At 42.6% G+C, this 20896-nt stretch overlaps 1 protein-coding gene across 1 annotated transcript in view; it reads right to left on the bottom strand.

Annotated features, from left to right (window-relative positions):
- The window catches only part of LOC126354404 (uncharacterized), a 356054-nt gene that overhangs the window by 202669 nt on the left and 132489 nt on the right, over positions 1–20896 (bottom strand). The gene's annotated exons all lie outside the window — the stretch shown is intronic.

The raw sequence follows: 20896 nt of genomic DNA, 5'->3' as shown, positions 1-20896 counted from the left end.
GGGTCAGCTGTCCTCAATCTAACAACACCTACCACTCAGCGAAAAGTTTTAATAAATTAAATTGTTTCTAGCCTTTTGAAAGTTTCGTTCGAACTTTGCATCACCACAATGAAGAGAAACAGCAACAAGCCACAAGGATGGTCCTCAAGGTTTGGTTTGATCAAACCATGACCGGATTCGGATTTTTTACAAATCAACCTTCAGATGATTGTTACACAATTTGTTGTTTTCTTGTTGGGGCCTCGATTTTTGTCCGTTGGTGATTTGCTGCACTAGGAAAACATTTTTCCCTATTTGGTAAAATTAACGACAGATTTATTTCTTATCACTTCTAGCGAAGCGTTTAAGAAAAAGTTTTAAAGTTATTTAAACGTGAAACGCAATGAAACCTTACCTGCTGTATGCGTCTGTGTGACAAAGTCGCCCTATGTGTTTGTTGTGAATTTTGAAATCAACATATTTGCAGACTTCTAATATGCAAGTGCTTTAGTTTACTGAAAAACACCTTACACCACTAGATGATCTATTTAGCGGCAGCACACACGATAAACATTTACAAAGCCTGGCCCGGCTTCTCGTGAGTAACATAAAGATTGTTTTCAAAGATCTTACAGTCTTAAAGATGTTAGGTTACTCATACTGTGAGCGTAACCACGCCGGTCTTGGTTGCCGAGCGGTTCTAGGCGCTACAGTTCAAAAATGGTTCAAATGGCTCTGAGCACTATGGGATTTAACTGCTGAGGTCATCAGTCCCCTAGAACTTAGAACTACTTAAACCTAACTAACCTAAGGACATCACACACATCCATAAGCGAAACAGGATTCGAACCTGCGATCGTAGCAGTCGCGCGGTTCCAGATTGTAGCGCCTAGAACCGCTCGGCCACATCGGCCGGCTGTTGAAGAGAATGGGCAGTGTCTTAAAATGAGACTATAAGATGAACATCAACAAAAGCAAAACAAATGTCACGGAATATTCTCGAATTAAAAATTCTGGAACCGCGCGACCGCTACGGCTGCAGGTTCGAATCCTGCCTCGGGCATGGATGTGTGTGATGTCCTTAGGTTAGTTAGGTTTAAGTAGTTCTAAGTTCTAGGGGACTGATGATCTCAGAAGTTAAGTCCCATAGTACTCGAAGCCAGGCGGCCGCGGTGCTCTAGCGGTTCTAGGCGCTCAGTCCGGAACCGCGCGACCGCTACGGTCGCAGGTTCGAATCCTACCTCGGGCATGGATGTGTGTGATGTCCTTAGGTTAGTTAGTTTTACGTAGCTATAAGTTCTAGGGGACTTATGACCACACATGTTGAGTCCCATAGTGCTCAGAGCCATTTGAACCATTTTGAAGTCAAAGCCATTTTTTTTTATTCGTAACCAGCGGATACAAAAAGAGGCCGCAGGAAGAAAACAACGAAACGTGTAATAACCGTCTGAAGATAAATTTGAAAAAAATCAAAGACTGTTCATGGTTTGATCCAAATAAACCTTAAACCATACTTGTGGCTGGTCGCTGTTTCATTTACAAAACTTATAGTATTACAACCATGATTCTCAACATGTCAATTTTCAGCAAAATAGTGTGACTGTAATTTTTTTGTTTACCTGGAGCCGGTAAATGCTAAAGGTATGTACTTCAATGTGATTTCTCAGGTTCCCTCGGCGTGATTGATTAATGATGTGTTTCCGGGCGTTCAGCGGCGCTGTTGTTTCCGTTTTATGCACAGCATATCGTCCAGCAGTCCTGCAGTCATTTTCAGCTGCTGCGAGTTTTGCTGTTAAGTGTACTCCCCGCCTGCACTCTAACCAAACTGTGAACATTTGTTGGTCTCGCACCGCACTTTATAGTCGAGTTCCACTTCCGGTTCCCATTGCGCTCTTTGGTGCTCTTTTGTTTTTTGGAGCTCGCATCGATATTCCGCTAAGCGCTCATTTCCTCAGCGTTTCACAGCTCTTGTGGATGCGATGCCCAGAGAGACAATAAATTCGGTACCGAATACCAAACCTCGTTTAAATTCAAAGCTCTCTCTCTGTTTATTAGATTTTCCTGGGATCTTTATTCAATAAACTCCTTAATTCTACATCTACATCTACGTGATTACTCTGCTGTTTACAATTAAGAGTCTGGCAGAAGGTTCAATGAACCACCTTCAAGCTGTCTCTACCGTTCTATTCTCGAATGGCGCGCGGGAAAAACGAGCACTTAAATTTTTCCTATGCGTGCCCTTATGCTCTTATTTTATCGTGTTGATCATTCCTCTCTATGTAGGTAGGTGCAAACAGAATGTTGCCTCATTCGGAGGAGAAAACTGGTGACTGAAATTCCATGACAAGATCCTGTCGCGACGAAAAACGACTTTGTTTTAATGATTGCGACTGCTACGGTCGCAGGTTCGAATCCTGCCTCGGGCATGGATGTGTGTGGTGTCCTTAGGTTAGTTAAGTTTAAGTAGTTCTAAGTTCTAGGGGACTGATGACCACAGCAGTTGAGTCCCATAGTGCTCAGAGCCATTTGAACCATTTTTTTTAATGATTGCCACTTCAGTTCACGTATCTTGTCTATGGCACTACCTCCCCTATTTCGCCATAATACAAAACGAGCTACCCTACTTTGTACTTTTTCGATGTCATCCGTCAGTCCCACCTGATGCGCATCCCACACCGCTCAACAACACGCCACAATAGGGCGGAAAAGCGTGGTGTAAGCAGTCTCTTTAGTAGATCTGTTGCACCTTCTTTCTGCCAATGGATCTCAGTCTCTGATTTGCTCCACCCGCAATATTTTCTATGTGATCGTTCCAATTTATGTTACTTGTAATTGTAATCCCTAAGTATTTAGTTGAATTTACAGCCTTCAGGTTTGTGTGACTTAATGCGTAATCGAAATTTAGCGGATTTCTTTTAGTACTCATGTGAATAACTTCACACTTTTCTTTATTCAGGGTCAACTGCCACTTTCCGCACCATACAGATATGTTATCTAAATCATTTTGCAATTCGTTTTGGTCATCTGATGAATTTACAAGACGGTAAATGACAGCATAATCTGCAAATAATATAAGCGGGCTACTAAGATTGTCTCCTTCGTCGTTAATATACATAAGGAACAATAGAGAGCATATAACACTTCCTTGGGGCACGCTGGATATTACTTCTGTTTTATTCGATGACTTTCCGTGTGTTACTAAGAACTGTGACGTTTCTCACAGGAAATCACGAGTCCAATTGCACAACTGAGGCGCTATTCCATAGCCACGCAGTCTGGTTAGAAGACGCTTGTGAGGAACGGTGTCGAAAGCCTTCTGGAAGTTTAATAAATTACGGTATCTCAGAAAGTTTGGCAGTGCTCATCAACAGCTGACTTCCTTCTCTGTTTTAGACGGGTTCTTCACTGTTTTTCTTGTTTCTATCTTCCCTAGTCTGCTTTAACACCTTGTTACATTCCCGTGAAATGCGATACCTACTCAGATCATCTTTAACATTGAAAAAAAAACACTGGCTGCCATGTTTCCGTAAGAGTCTACCGATCTTTCCTGCTATTGCACCAGCATAAGGTAGATAAGCGATCTTGGTTTCTCTTTCTCAGATCCCGTTGCATCTTCCTTCTTGATTTTGACAGCAACACCCGCTCGATTTGAGGATCTTTCGTTGACGATCTAACTTTCTGTTAAAGTTGTTTTTGTGTTTTTGAAAGGTTATTTTCTCCTAAGGAATTCCTTGCTGTTAAATTTCTTTCCGTTCTTTTGAAAGATTAAAATGAGACACGTTGTACAAGTATTGGGCCATAGAACAAGGCTGAATAAAACACAGGTCCGTAAAACACGTCGGTGTAATACCACGAACTTAAACAATTCGTCTTGCTGATCTTGCCTATCTGAATCTTAATGGAATCTAATGATGTCACCAAAATTAGGAAACGCATCGTTAGGCACGGAAACACATCCTGGACCACCGCTCACCGCCCACAAGACAAAATTAAATGAGTTTCTCTTCGTTCTCGTACACTATCTAATCGAAAGCACCCGGATACCCCTACGTTAAGCGTCAGAAGCGATCGACAGCGAGCGACGACTGGTTACGCGACACACCAGCACCAATCAGCAGCATCGGGTAAAAAGCTGTGTGTCCAGCGTGCGAGCGACCATCTCCCGCTACAAGACGGCTGCTTAGAGCTGATCAGCTGTTTCTATAAAATAGCACCCCCAAACTGTAGAATACTGTAGGTGGAGAGTAAGGCTACAAAATTAGATTCACGTAGGTAAGTAAAGCGAAAGGGAATGCTGTACATGAAATTTACAAAGGGATGAATCTTCATGGAGAATTTCAGAATCTATATCATCAGCTACGAAGATCACCAGAGAAATTTTTTGAATAGACGTGAATGAGCAGAGTACAGTCAAACAAGAAGTGACTCACTGGTGTTGTTTAAACTTTAAAAAGAATACATGCAAAGGAAGACTATCCACAAAAAGTACCACAGATTTAGGAGAAGGGAGCCATGTTTGTGTTCCAGGTGAAGCAGCAAGTAAGTGCGAAAATGTTGCGCAAAGAAGCGACCAAAAGAAACAGACGCTACAGTTTCACCAGTTTACGTTGAAGAAGTAGGGCTGCTCTTCAGTCGAGGCTACGACTTAGTAACATCGTTACCATCAAACGGAAGTGAGAAACAAACATTACATTGTATTAGGAGAAAATATATGGGCACTACGCAAGGTCCTACCGATTCTGGATGAATATTCTTCCAAGAAAATACACTCCTGGAAATTGAAATAAGAACACCGTGAATTCATTGTCCCAGGAAGGGGAAACTTTATTGACACATTCTTGGGGTCAGATACATCACATGATCACACTGACAGAACCACAGGCACATAGACCCAGGCAACAGAGCATGCACAATGTCGGCACTAGTACAGTGTATATCCACCTTTCGCAGCAATGCAGACTGCTATTCTCCCATGGAGACGATCGTAGAGATGCTGGATGTAGTCCTGTGGAACGGCTTGCCATGCCATTTCCACCTGGCGCCTCAGTTGGACCAGCGTTCGTGCTGGACGTGCAGACCGCGTGAGACGACGCTTCATCCAGTCCCAAACATGCTCAATGGGGGACAGATCCAGAGATCTTGCTGGCCAGGGTAGTTGACTTACACCTTCTAGAGCACGTTGGGTGGCACGGGATACATGCGGACGTGCATTGTCCTGTTGGAACAGCAAGTTCCCTTGCCGGCCTAGGAATGGTAGAACGATGGGTTCGATGACGGTTTGGATGTACCGTGCACTATTCAATGTCCCCTCGACGATCACCAGAGGTATACGGCCAGTGTAGGAGATCGCTCCCCACACCATGATGCCGGGTGTTGGCCCTGTGTGCCTCGGTCGTATGCAGTCCTGATTGTGGCGCTCACCTGCACGGCGCCAAACACGCATACGACCATCATTGGCACCAAGGCAGAAGCGACTCTCATCGCTGAAGACGACACGTCTCCATTCGTCCCTCCATTCACGCCTGTCGCGACACCACTGGAGGCGGGCTGCACGATGTTGGGGCGTGAGCGGAAGACGGCCTAACGGTGTGCGGGACCGTAGCCCAGCTTCATGGAGACGGTTGCGAATGGTCCTCGCCGATACCCCAGGAGCAACAGTGTCCCTAATTTGCTGGGAAGTGGCGGTGCGGTCCCCTACGGCATTGCGTAGGATCCTACGGTCTTGGCGTGCCTCCGTGCGTCACTGCGGTCCGGTCCCAGGTCGACGGGCACGTGCACCTTCCGCCGACCACTGGCGACAACATCGATGTACTGTGGAGACCTCACGCCCCACGTGTTGAGCAATTTGGCGGTACGTCCACCCGGCCTCCCGCATGCCCACTATACGCCCTCGCTCAAAGTCCGTCAACTGCACATACGGTTCACGTCCACGCTGTCGCGGCATGCTACCAGTGTTAAAGACTGTGATGGAGCTCCGTATGCCACGGCAAACTGGCTGACACTGACGGCGGCGGTGCACAAATGCTGCGCAGCTAGCGCCATTCGACGGCCAACACCCCGGTTCCTGGTGTGTCCGCTGTGCCGTGCGTGTGATCATTGCTTGTACAGCCCTCTCGCAGTGTCCGGAGCAAGTATGGTGGGTCTGATACACCGGTGTCAATGTGTTCTTTTTTCCATTTCCAGGAGTGTAATTTGCCGATCAAATATTTAGAATTTTTTTACCTGCAGATGATAACTGGCGACCGTATGACAGAATAGTGGTGTTTGCCAGTGTAAAGGGAAAATCATGTTTCTCAAACTACGAATCATTCTTTTTGAGTGGAACGTTCAAGAGTTCAAGCAAACAGATTCAACAGCTGTTTGTACTCCACGCCGACCTTAATAGTTCTTGGGAGAAAACTAACACTATTCCAACTGTTCACGCTTTATTGCCAAATAAAAAGCGATAAACATATGAATTTTTTTTTAAAGCTATCAAAACTAATGTGCCTGAATGGAGCCCTGCATCTCCGATGATGGACTTCGAAACTGCCATCGTCCAAGAAGCTAAGAGTTTGTTTCCTGGTTGCAATTATCATTTTAATCAATGTTTGTGGAAACAAGTACAGTGTTGCAGTCTCCTTCCAACCTACAAGGGAACCGAGAAAATACGCCGCCACATAAGAATGGCTTCTGCTCGAGACACCTTCCCTTGGAAATGTTGGATGAGAGCTCGCCTGAAAACCAAAAGCCTCAGGACCTTTACGACATATTGTGGATCAGTGGCTCGATAACAAACATATGCCAAGAGAGATGTGGAAGTGCAGTGAAAGGCGCCAACGCACTAATAACGTCTCAAAATAGTGGAACCGAAGAATAAACACATTAATATCAAAAGTTCATCCGAATGTTTCCTCTTTAGTGAAAAATCTGAGAAGATGCAGAGTACCATGGGCCACTAGTTCGACCGATTGATTTTAAACCTTGATGGAAACAGAAGGAAGAAAGTCAGCAGTGAAGACTGACGAAAAGATTGCGAAGCCCTTAAAGAAACTCCAAACTGATGGGAATTAAGAATCATTTTTGCGTGTGGGGCCTAGTCACAGAAATTACAATGACAAAGAAAACGTCGGAATCATTGAAACATTCGTAAATACTGAAAAGTAGTTAAACGTAATCATTGGCAATCTTGTAAATATTGTAAACAACCTTAGTGGGGGTCGAAAAGAGACTATCTCTTCTTAGTGTACCCTGGAAACTACAAAAAGTAAACTTGGAAAATATTTCCTAATAAAGACTGACAAGACTACCTCAAATACCAAACTTTTTCTAGGAAATAATCGCAGCATTTGCCTTGAGAGGTCCTTAGAATCAAAATCTGCCTGGGCGGACCCCGAATACAAGATCTTTGCAGCGGAAACGCAGGCAAACGTAATGCAATGAAATCCACACTCCCTTCCTCCGTTAGAAGATAAGCAAACCACGGTGAAACTAGCAAAAGCAAAATAAATTATCATAAAAACATGACTGATCGCACTTTTGCAACCTTTCAACATATATTAAAACTATGTCGTATACTACAGCAGGCCTGTCAAGGATGCGGCTAGACGAACAAGGTCGGTCACACTCGCTCGCGCCTGTGTTGTGAGTGCTTGCATAAAAATGGGACGGTCAGTCGTCGTCACGTAGCGCACCAGGGCCGATTGGTAGGGCAGAAGTGCAAACAATGTGCTGCCTGCAGAGAAATGACCAGAATTAGATTCGGCGTAACCTCAGATACGAACATACTGTGTATACGGCGCAGTGCTAAAGGGGGCCACTGCTCCAGGGGCTTCGCAAACGCCTGGTAAGCCTGATATTGCATGGACAATTAAGACGATGTTCGCGCGGCTTTGACTTGGGCGACGACACAATGGGAGGCATCAGGCAGTTCTCTTGACATTTCCAAATCGAAGCTTCTGCTAATTGGTGAGGGCCTACCTGAGAGATATGTCGCTCCTCTAAGTGTGGCCACCAGCGTCCGCTGTTTGGGCATTGATTTTATTAATGACCTCCATCTTTCAGCGGCAACCAACAGTAGACGTCTCCTCCAAACGATCAAGGCTGGCCGTGTGAACCACTTTCTTAGGTCCCTCGATATTGTACAGCATGCGCAATATGTGAATGTTTACCACGCCTCACGCATCCTCCATGTCGTACAAGTGTTCCCGGTTCCGATTACCCTCGCACGTCGTATGTCGATGGCGATGGGATCCTTTGTCTATACCGGGATGTTATTTAAAGTTCTTTGCAGGAGCGTGGTGAAGTGGGCTTATTCCATGTGCCAGACGGAGTTACGGCACTTTTTGTTAGCTCCCAACTGGACGTCTGGCGTCTCTGCCCGGCGAGCCTGCATGAACACGCGCAATTCTCCATATCAGTCCCCGTCATGTTATCAGACATTCCACCACCGCCCCCCCCCCCCCCATTTATTACTTTCGTCACGTCTTTCTTGAATTAAATTACATCCAGCACTCCTTACCCCTTTCACGTATACTCCAGACAAAGACTGTACACAACTCACTACAAATGTGTCGAACCCGCAAACCCATCGAACACAAGTTTCGCCAGTTAATGTGGCGTCGTGTGCGGAAAGCAGTACATGCCACTCATCTCGACACCAGCGTCCAGTCCTCTTGCTATATCACCGTCAATGGCAAACAGGTCAACCAGTTTCGTTTGCACCTCATCCGCCTCGCTGACACACCCTTCTGTGTACACTGTGGTGTAGAGGACACAGACGCTCATCGATTCTCATGCGGTCCGTTGTCTGACGTCTGGAGGCTCGTGCAGCGTATCTTGGCTTTCCTTACCTGACAGACACCTGCTCAGATCACTTTCCTGACTCTTTTATTCCCGGATGCGATTCATTACCCTCCAACAAATCTAACGCTGTGAATTGGATACGTGGTCATACGGTCCGCTACCTTTTTGACCCCGAAGAGAAATCAGAACTAGTTTATTGCACGTACCTTAACGATCGACATCTGTGCACTTGTTCGCAACCACTTGTTCCACTTTTCTACGGAGTGCCTTTCATGGCCTGCATTCCAGCTGAAACGTCCAAGCCATGAGATGCTGATGATTTTTTGCCGACTTGATGTTCTGAATGCGCTACGAACGGAATCTCCATTAAAATTTCGAAAGAAACGTTTGGATGTTCCGCTAATCGGAAGGCGCTAGCGATTCTTGGAATTCTGGTACGTAGACTAATTCAAAAACATAAAAAAATAAACGAATGAATAATAAATAAAAATAAAAAGGGGGAAATTCCACCTAAAAATTTAAATTTGGTTCTACTTTGCCGATAGCAACCAAATTTTAAAATCGCATCCATTATGTAAAGATGTAGCGATACCCAAGTTTAGAAGTCTATAACTTCACTGGTTTTAGAGTCTTGAATTTTTGATGTGATTTAATAGTAATCTTGAAAACCAACGTCTGGTACTCACAGCACAATTTTCACATGACAGATTTGGTAGGAACATTCTCAATACATAGTTCTAGGGTTCTGTGGATTAATTTTAGAAATATTAATAATTTTGTTTATTTCAAATTGTAGCCTTAGTTTTCTTTACCTATCGATACATGAAGATGATGATAAAATAAACACATTACATTTTAGATAATCTTAATGCGTATAAGTACGCAAACACGTCAAAACTACTTCCTGCAAAAATTTGATTCAGATTGGTTAACATTTATGACAAAAAAGTTGATACTGAGCTTAGAACAACAAACTTACTGGAAAAGGGATTTCAACATTTTAATCAGAAAATGAATGTTACTACAAGACACATACCCATTAAAATTCACCGGTACGATTGCGTTTCCACTTATTTCTTATGTGAGACTGCTTCTTGTAATTCCAAGATCAAGGTAGTCTTTCTCCTGACTTTTCTGAATAAAAACCTACCCACAGTGATCTTTGCCGGCCGTTGGTGGCCAAGCGGTTCTAGTCGCTTCAGTCTGGAACTGCGCGACCGCTACGGTCGCAGGTTCGAATCCTGCCTCGGGCATGGGTGTGTGTGATGTCCGTAGGTTAGTTAGGTTTAAGTAGTTCTAAGTTCTAGGAAACTGATGACCTGAGATGTTAAGTCCCATGGTGCTCAGAGCCATTTGAACCATTTGAACAGTGTTCTTCAGGTGGTACAGTGATGGGGGTATCCAGTCGTACGCCAATGCCTATATCCTTGGAGCTTGCTGATTGCACTGAACAGGGCTTCATTGTATTCTCTAAATTATTATTTCCACAGTGAACAGGCAAAGAAAGTGATTTCAAACAGCTGACTGCCAATTGTTTCCCTTCGGTTTTCCTGGAAATCTTGCATCTTGTTTTTCCCAGTTTGAGTTTATCCCAAGTACGGTATAAAGCTGGTTGTGTTTGATGGTGACAGAAATAAAAAATTATCTTTGGCATCTTTCGGTGTGGAACGTCCCTTTATACAGACCGTACTTCGAACATTTCCTAGACGTACTTGTCATTCGAATACAACCATATCATTTTGGGATCTAAGAGTAAAAACTCCGGAGATGTGAAATTGTCATTAAATTTCATTTGAGAAAAAAATATTGAAGTTTCAGGTTGGAGCCTTCCCTTGAAATAGAAAGTAGCTGTTTTTAAAGGGATGAATCAATGCTTCAGTGCAGGAGGCCATGTTTCTCGTATGTGATAGTATCTTGATATCCTTAGTGTTCTATTGATGTGCTTAAGAACTCTGAACACAACGAAAAAGTTCAGCTTACAACAACATTACAATATCTTCCATGCAAAAGATTTTGGACACTTAGAGCACGAACAGCGAGAAGCTGAAGTGGGAAAAAAGAAGGAAAAGAAAACCGACTTTAAGCGATATAACTTAAGAAAGAATTCCTCATACGGGAGCAGTGGAATAAAGATCTCGATAATTTTCCCACATTTTCACTACGAAAGTACACTTTTGTTTTTTGTGGAGGTACAATCGGCGAATGAATCAGTAATTACATCAAGTTACCATAAACTGCTATTCAACTTGCACAGCGTCGCGCACTTTCACTGCTTTCGGGTTATGCTGACAGTGTGTATGCTCGGCTACAGCTAGAACATATACACCGCAGGTAGACGTTTGGGTGATTACAGATTATAGCAAAATTACAGGACGTGTGGTTTCAGAACTAACAGATCCACTACAGAACAGAAATTTGCCATCAGACAAATCCTTGAAAAATGTTATAACATTGACGTTCACCAGCGGTTCATTGATTTCAAACAAGCTTATGATAGTATCAAAAGGGATCATCTTTGGAAGGCAATGCAAGGCGCAGGAGTTCGCAACAAACTATTAAGAGTGGTCCAAATGACTATGAGAAGAACAGTATGTAACGTTAAGGTTGAGTGCACTTTATCAGAGGCATTTGAAGTTAACCAAGGATTGCGATAAGTTGATGTGCTCTCCATTATTCTGTTTAACGTCGCCTTGGAGAGGGTAATGCGAAAGATAAAAAATGGCAACCCTGCGGGAACACTGTTTAATAGAATGACACAGGCTCTTGCATATGCAGATGACACTAATTTGTTGTCCAGGATGAAAGCTTGAAAAGTTAGAAAGATATGGAACGGAGATGGGGCTGACAGTTAATCAGTCAAAGACAAAGTATATTTTAACATATAGGAAAAGGTATAGTGAAGGAGAAAGGAGAATGACTTTGAACGGGAAAGAATTTGAAAGCTTTGAGAGCTTTAAATATCTTGGGATACCGGTAACTGACAATTGTGATACGAGGATTACAGCTGGTAACAGGAGCTACTTCGCAGTGACTAATGTATTTAAAGCAAGAAGCGTCGGCCGTTGTAGCCGAGCGGCTCTAGGTGATTCAGTCTGGAACCGCGCGACAGCTACGGTCGCAGGTTCGAATCCTATCTCGGGAATGGATATATGTTATGTCTTTAGGTTAGTTAGGTTTAAGTAGTTCTAAGTTCTAGAGCACTGATGACCTCATTTTTTAAGTCCCATAGTGCTCAGAGCCATTTGAACCATTTTAAAGCAAGATGCCTTAGTAGGAATCTCAAGCTGACAAAGTACCGCACAGTAGTGATGCAGGCCTATGATTCGGAGACTTGGACAATGATAAAAAATGATGAGGAGTTGTTGCAGAGATGGGAAAGGAAGATACCTAGGAAAATCATCGGGCCAATGAATGATACGGGGTTTTGGCGAATCAGAAATAATGAGATTAGAGAGTTATACAACAAATCAGATATAACAGAAATAAAGAGTATTAGGCTACGTTGGTTGGGACATATAGAAAGAACGGTGTAGAGCAGCTTAGTCAAGAAAGTTTTCAGAGGAAAACCAGGTGGGCGCCGTGTAAGGCGCAGACCAAGGGACAGATGGCTAGACAACATGGAGGAGGACATTCGAAGAATGGGAGTTAGAAGATGGAGAGCCAAGACAGCGAGTAGAGAACAGTGGGCGGAGATTGTCCAGGAGGCCATGGCCCTGCAAGGGCTGTAGTGCCAAGGAGCAAGTCAGCAAAATTAGTCTCGTCGACTTCCGTTACCTAAATGCAAATTTTCACGATTTTAGAGGTCTGCAGCGACGATTATATCGATATTTAGACTTACATGTACATGCTGCGAAAACCACCCACAGAAGCTCACTGGCAGACTTAAGAGCTATTACTCAAAAAATGGTACAAGACATTGATCCTTTAGTGAAAAGTAAAATAAGTAATATCCATGGACATTCTGTGTTTTTATATTTAACCTTGAAATAAAATAGTAATGAAATGTAAGTTTATCAATTAATGTTTTGTCCTAAAACGGCAGTCAGCATAAAGTTGCAGTAGTCGTAAGAAATACCTTGTTTCTTACTTAGCTGCCCAACGTTCTTTGCATCATCAACATATTGAAAGAGATGTTGAATTTCATAGACATATCTCACTTTGTTGAATTTCGTAGCAAGTTCTCATTAACACAACCGTCTTAAAAATAAATTTGCCACGAAAACTGTTGATGAGCCACCTTGAAGCGATGAACTGTCGCTCACTGCTGTAGTGTGAGCGCGAGTCAGCTTGCAAGAGTAGCTGTGCTGAACTGCTTGACTTCTTTGAGTACATGTGCCAGTGAAAAGCCGTTTAGCCGGACAAGAGCCCCAGGATCCGTGCAAGTGACACACTCCATTCAAATGTCACTCAGTGCAAATGTTCCAAATCCAGTCAGTACAGGGACGATTAAAGCCGGTTGTCGAAGACGCTGGAAGCAGATCAGGTGATCGAGGAGGCCAAGGCAACATGTAGACACTTCGTAGAGCATGTTGGATTACAACAGCTGTACGTGGATGAGCATTATTCTGTTGGAAAACAGCCAATAGAACAGCACAACAAGTCGAATCACCAGATTGACGCACAAACAAGCAGTCAGGGTGCGTGGGATAGCCACGAGAGCTTTCATGCAGTCACACGAAATTGCACCATGGACCATAAGTCTAGGTGCGTGGTCCAATATGTCTAGCACTTAGAAAGGGTGGGTGCAGGTTCCCAACAAGCCTTCTTCTTCTTTTAAACAGCACACAGCCGTCACTGGCACCGAGGTACAACCAGCTTTAATCCGAAAACACAGCAGACATCCAACCTGCCTCCAATGAGACTCCGCTTGACAGCACTGAATTCGCAGATGGTGGTGGTTTGGGATAAGTGCAGTGCACGCTACAGGGTGTCTGACTCGGAGCTGTCCTTCAAGTAACCCATTTGTAACAGTCCGTCGTATCATCGTGGTGCCAACTGCTGCTTAGAGTGCTTTAACTCTGAACGGGATAGTGCTGTGACGAAATCAGAATTTATAACACGATCGAGACCCTTATTCTATTTGAGCTTTCAAGGAACTTTAATCAGCTACTGAAATAATTTGGTACACCAAAGACGATCATCTGTAGTCTCGTTACAGATGTTTGCATTTTATTTAAAAGCCGAATTTTATTAAGAAAATTAAAAGCCCGCGGCTTTTATTGACTGGAACGGAACAATTTATAGCGTAGTGCGGTCTACGTTTGGTCAACCATGTACGACAGACAAGCTCTTTTGTCAGAAATTTGACCAAAAGCTTTACCCAACGAATTGGTACTTGTCAGGAGAAAAAAATCATTGGGGAATGTTTCCAAAACATGGCAGCAACAAAAACTCATCGTAAGTAAAGTTTCGTGGTGACTTCCAGAGAGTTGTTTACATTATCCACGCACCGCAACTAGCTGGTAATTTCCTTGATGGCTGAGAGCCACACACCCGGAAACTTGTAGCCGTAATCTCGGCTGAAATGAGCGTCTTTGACTTTCTTCCGTCATTTCGAAATAAATTCGTAATTTTTAACTGCAACGCTAGTAATGAACTGAATACCCTAATCAGTTTAGTGACTTCTCACAATAATCTATACTGGTTGTAGCTAGGTGACATATCTTTTTCCACAAAATAAGCCTAGCAATAATTATTCCCAACCAATAGTAATAACAACAATATCTGCTAAAGATCAAAGAAAGCTGATACAACTCAATTTCATTGCAGAAAAGCGAGACAACCACACCATTACCCACATGTAACACACTATAGCAATGTGTAGTCGCATTAGTTACGTACTGAGGCACCGTTTCACTTCGTAAACATATTAAAGTGCACAAATGGAATTATCAATGTTACCATTACTACTGAACAACTTCCAGTTTGTCAGAAGCATTTAACTGAAGGATTGTCAGCTCTGTTAAGTGATGTGCACAGTTCCAGTTAATTAGTATATTGACACGAACTACGATTCACTGGGTCTGTCCCTCTACAAAACTGAACAAGTCAGCTGTAGACTCAGATCACAATACAATAATGATGAAGGGTAGATTGAGGTTTAAGTGAATCGTTCAGAAGAATCAGCGTAGAAAGAAGTGGTATACTGAAGTAATGAGGACGGGTAAGACACGTCTGAAGTTCATTAAAGATGTGGATACTGCGATTATGAAGACGACAATAGGTAGTTAAGTTGAAGAGGAGTAGACATCTCTATAAAGAGAAATCACAGATGCTGGAAAGACAAACATAAGAATTGGGAAGGTAATTGCAAAGAAATCTTGAGTGAGAGAAGAAATACTCCAGCTGACCGACGAAGGAAGGAAGTATAAAAATATTCAGGGAAAACCAAGAAAACGCACACAGAAATACAAACCACTGAAGAATAAAATAGATAGCAAAAATAGGGAAGGCAAGGCGAAATGGCTTCAGAGAAATTGCTAGGATATAGGAAAAGAAATGTTCTTCGGGCTGACTCAGCATATAGAAAATTCAAAACAACCTTCGGCGAAATTAAAAGCAAGGGAGGCAACATTAAGAGTGCAGTGAGATTTTCACTGTTAAACGCAGAGGAGAGAGCGAACAGGTGGAAAGAGTACACTGGAGGTCTCTATGAGGGAGTGGAAGAATTTAAATAACTTTGGGAATAAGGTAGAAGGGACAGGTAACATACCATTTTGAAGTCCAAACGACTATTCAAGTTTGTGTGTAGGATCTACGAGACAGGCGACATAGCATCAGACTTTTGGAAAAATATCATCCCTACAATTCCGAAGATAGCAAGGGCAGATAAGGGCGAGAATAACCGCATAATTAGCGTAACAGCTCGTGCATCAGAGTTGCTGATATAATAATGAGAATGGGAAAGAAACTGGAGGATCTGTTGGATGACGATCATTATCTCTTTAGGCAAGGTAAAGGCACCATAGGCAGTTTTGACACTGCTCTTGATAATGGAAGCAAGACTGGAGAAAAATTAAGGCACAGCCATAGCATCTGTGGTTCTGGAAGAAACGTTCGACACTGTAAAATTGTGCAAAATGTTCGGAATTCTGAGAAAAACAGAAGTAATCTGTTAGCAAAGACGCGTAATTTACAATGTGTTCAAGATCCAAGACAGAATAATAAGACAGGAACACCGAACACGAAGTGCTCGGATTAGGAAGCGTGTAAGCCAGGGATGTACGCTTTCACCCCTATTGTTCAATCTGTACATCGAAGAAGCAATGACGGAAATAAAGGAAAGATTCAAGAGTGGGATTAAAGATCATTGCGAAAGGATATCAATGATAAGACTCGCTGATGATATTGCTATCCTCAGTGAGAGTGAAGATGAACTACAGGATCTGTTGAATGGAATGAAATGTCTGATGAGTAAAAAATATGATCTGAGACGAAAGTAATGAGAAGTAGCAGAAATGAGAACAGCGAGGAACGTAGTATTAGAATGTATGACCACGAAGTAGATGAAGCTAAGGTATTCTGCTACCTAGGCATCAAAATAACCCATGATGGACAGAGGAAAGTGGGCATAAAAAGCAGACTGGGAATGGCAAACAGGGCATCCTGGCCATAGAGGTCTACTAGTTAATTTGAGGAAGAAATTTCTGAGAATGTGCTTTTGGAGCACAGCATTATATGGATTGTGGGAAAACCAGAAAAGAAGAGAATCGAAGCATTTGAAATTTGGTGTAACTGAAGAGTGTTGAAAATCAGGTGGACTGATAAGGTAAGGAATGAGAAGGTTGTCTGAATAATCGGTAAAGAAAGGAATATAAGGAAAACACAAAAAAGAAGGGACAAGACCACAGTACATGTGTTAAGACATTACGAAATAACTTCCAAGGTGCTACATGAAGCTGTAGGGGTTAAAAGCAGTACAAGAATTCAGAGATTGGAATACATTTAGTAAATAACTGATGACGTAGGTTAATGCTACTTTGAAATGAAGAGATTGGCACTGGAGAGGACATCGTAGCGGGCGGTAGGCGGTTTTGCCTTTGCCAAATGCTCATACGGAGATTGGCGACGTCCCAGGCATACATGCTCCCCGTATATGTCTACTCAGTTTCTGAAATATTAATTACACAATGCGAAGGTCGATCTATCTAACCCGAAGAAGTCGTCATTGGAAAGTTCACAATCAGTTTTTCCAAGTAAATAGTTTTGGAAATGAAGACTTTTCGTACGTCGTGATGGCAGTATAGAAACTTTTAATGTTCCAAGATGACCTGTTTCATCAGTCTTATGCTGCCATCATTTGATTTATGGTACTTATAATAAAATTACCATGTTACATTACATGAAGCCAAAACAAAAAAGGCAATCCACAGATATACATATCTTTATAAAAAAAACTCACAGGTGATAAAATGCAGAAGATACGTTTGTGTGTGGAGTGCCTTTTGTGATTTGATGTCATGTACTGTAACATGGCACTTTTATAACAAAATCCATAATTTTAAATGATGGGAGCATAAGACTGTTGAAACCGGTCATCTTGGAACAGTAAAAGTTTCTATACTGCAATCGCGCCGTACTAAGTGTGTTCTTCATTTCCAGCCATGCAGGTCGCTCCACACCACACCATGTGTACTTCACCAAATAGTTTTGTCGAATGAAATGTTTTAAATAAATATTTGTGACCATAACAATAATATTGTCTCAGAAAAAAAGTTGATTCCATTTACGTTTTAAGTCAGCAAGTGTATAATGTTCTGTGTTAGACATTTTCGTACTCACTACGGAGTTTGTGCTGCGTCGATAGGGATGCCAGCGAGATGATGTCGAAACTGGTACCGTTTTGATTACTAATTGCAATGTATTGGTTTCGGGTCTACAACACTGTTTATTTTGTCACATGTAGTAGACATCATACAACCTCATCAGAAATATAGACTAAATATGGTTTATATTAAAGCAAGTAAAATGTCTGGATGTATCCTTCTTCTTTATGTGAGAGTACAGGAGCTGTTATAGTATTTCTCGACAAAGAAATTTAGCCCTCGCAACAAAACTTTACTAATCTCGTTATCCCCGCAGTTATTTAGTACTGCGTAAAGGTGCACCGCAGCGGTTACAAGACTATTTCTTCTTATAAATATGTAGGAGCTCCAGCGCCGACTGCGGGGCAGCAAGACAATTCGCCGTTTGCAGTCGGTCTTCTATGAAGAAGCGGATATGTGTCTTCTGAGGTTTCGGCGACTGCTTGTACAGCATAGGCGGCATACTTAGCGAACTTCGTATACAGCGTTGTGCGGGGCCGAAACACACTGTCCAATGACGTTAATGTGACCAAGAACGAGATGGATGTCAGTGGCACAGACCGTATAGCATACGTCATCCAACAGCCAATGTTGAAGTAGGTGTATTAAAGGACTGATAGCAAGCGTTGCTCTCATTGCTGGTTATAACTGACAGGATCGACTTCGCCTGGCTTAGAACAAAGACTGATCGTTAGCATTTTAGTGAAGTCCGTCGTATTTCTGAAAGTGCGAAGTTCTTGAAACATTCTATTGCCTCGATGTTGAATTTACGTACGAAGCATAATACTGGCACCACTGTCAGTGAAACGGTTGAGGAAACAGTGAACTCTACGGTCTACCGACTGATTCATAGCGCTTGGGTGCAGCTTTGAAAAAGTCACTGCCGATTTCCTTCCCCATCCTTCAGAGAATCCAAGCTTGTGTTCTATTTCTAAATACTGAATTTTCTCATTCTGTGAAATTACAAGAAGCGATTTTTTTTACTTGGTAAAGCCCTCCTAAAGCCAAGATCGCATAAAAATTTATTTGTTTGAAAACAACCGGTTTCGTTAGATTTTGCTTTCCTCTTCAGATCTTCAAAATTTTTCGTTACAGGATTTGTTCATTTAGAGTTGGACCTCACGCCAAGTTGTCATGTAGGTAAAATGTACCACATTACACACAGGTTTGTCATAAATAAAACATTTAAAATCAGAACCCATTTTGTGAACATGGTCATGTCAAATATATGTAGAGCTTAAGAGATGACTGTTATGACATAAAAACACAGTGAAGTTCCATTTCCTTTCCTAGACATGTTCTAATCAATGAATATCCACCTTCGACGGCGTTTAAGGTTCCTTGTGGAATTCCTCTTGGGATCTTAATGTAGAGGGCTTTGGTTTTAACTTCACCGAAGGTGGTTCAGACTTTTCTGTTGCCTATGCTGGAGATCGATGGAAATATCATTGAGGAACAAACTGCGGATGTTAGTAATGTAAAATCTGTACTCCTTTATGGATGTGAAACATGGAAAGTGACAAAACAGTTAATCAGAAGCAAGAAGGGGAGATGGTTAGGACGCACTCTTAGAAGACCAAATGAACATATTGCGAGAGAAGCACTTGAGTGGATCCCGCAAGGACGACGGAGGCGAGGCAGGCCCAAAATGACGTGGAGACGGTCAGTTGAAGCAGAAGACCAACAGCAAGGAATAGGATGGGAAGAAATGAAGATACTAGCAGAAGATAGAACAAGATGGCGATCCTTTGTTGCTGCCCTGTGCTCCACATAAAGATTTAAAGGAATTAATAATAATAAATAATGCTGAATAGTCCTCCCAACGACCATTTCTTTTTCGATTTCCTCACATTTCCCATGTTGCCACTTGGCCTTGGTTTCAGTGCACTTTCTGTTTCTTTTTTATTTCTCAGGTGACTTATATTGCTTCCTACTTTTGGTGATCAATCGAAGTATTTCTTCAGTTACCCAAGGTTTCCTCGCAGTTATATTTCTTTGTACAGCTTCTATGGTTGGTCTTTTAAAGACGTCCACCCCTCGTCGTGCCAAACGCGTGGTGTGCTATTCATCACCGCACTATGTGCAGCCGCTCATCATTCCCCAAAACTTCAGTGTCTCACTTCCTTCCACACTGATTCTTCCGCACGATTCTGTTGACTAAATTGTGATGTTAGAATAAATCTGCTCCTGGATACGCCCTACTATTATATGTCTGTCTCCATGCCTTTTGTATGTATACCTCCTCCTAATGTGATTTTTGAAGAATGTGCTCGCTGCCACTAGCTGTGTAGTTTAGTCATTCTTTTTCCTCACGCATTCTTACTAAAAAGCTCTGGTCTACTACGGTGTTCCAGTGATCCATGATTACTAGATCTTCATCTCCCTCTACCTGCCGAATTACACGTTCGCTATCTCCTTACTACACTTCTTCTATATCTTCATCTTGTGCTTGTCATATCGCCATGTACACCTGAACTGTTGCTGATTGCATTTGTTTAATGTCCATTTTAAGAGGAGTAATCCTATTACTGAACTGCTCGCAGTACTTTACTCTTCGCCGCACCTTCCTATTCATCACCAATTCCACAAATGTTACATTATTTTCGGCTGATGTTGCTATTACTCTCTATTCTCTTCTTCTTTCATTCCACTTCAATGAATGCCACTAAAACTGGACTGAGCAATTACATTTCCCTTTTAAGATTTTCTAACTTCCCTTGCACATTCATCCTTCTGACTCGTAGAGTGTTACCATTTCACTAATTATTCTACATTCTCCTCTTTCTCACCTTCACATTAGCGGTCCCGCTTCTGGAGATCCTACCTGGCGGTATCCTGGTATCTTTTGCCGACGGAGAGATCAGAATGACACTTTAAAATTACAGGCAGTGTGTCTCGTAACCATTAAGCGTCTTTAATACAATGGCTTTCACTGCCTTCTGCATCCTCATACCGTTGGTCACTGCTGATTCCTCCTCCATTTCGTGGCAGTAACCCATGCCAAAGCCATGATGTTACTCCGAATCTCTGTCTGCTCCTCCACAATGTATAATGAGGCTTTTTGCAGAGCTAGGGTAATTCTTTATACTGGAGACCTTCGGCCGCCAGTGCTGCAATTTTGCAAAATTTTAGTAGTGACACGGATAGACAAGGATAGACCGCACGACCAAGGGTGTTTAGAATACTACTCGTAGACGCTACCCCAATTTTATCTCTTCGTCGTCTTTCTTAGACGGGGAGAGCGGTTCTTTGCGAACGTCGCAAGAGTTCTCTTAAAGTGTAACGAGTAAAGCTTTAGACAGTTTTTAAAGAGGGGGGCTTGCCCCAGC

Source organism: Schistocerca gregaria, chromosome 3 (assembly GCF_023897955.1).
Source record: "Schistocerca gregaria isolate iqSchGreg1 chromosome 3, iqSchGreg1.2, whole genome shotgun sequence".
Lineage (NCBI taxonomy): Eukaryota > Metazoa > Arthropoda > Insecta > Orthoptera > Acrididae > Schistocerca > Schistocerca gregaria.
The sequence above is the reverse complement of the archived record's forward strand: the minus strand, read 5'-3'. Positions and strand labels throughout refer to the sequence as shown.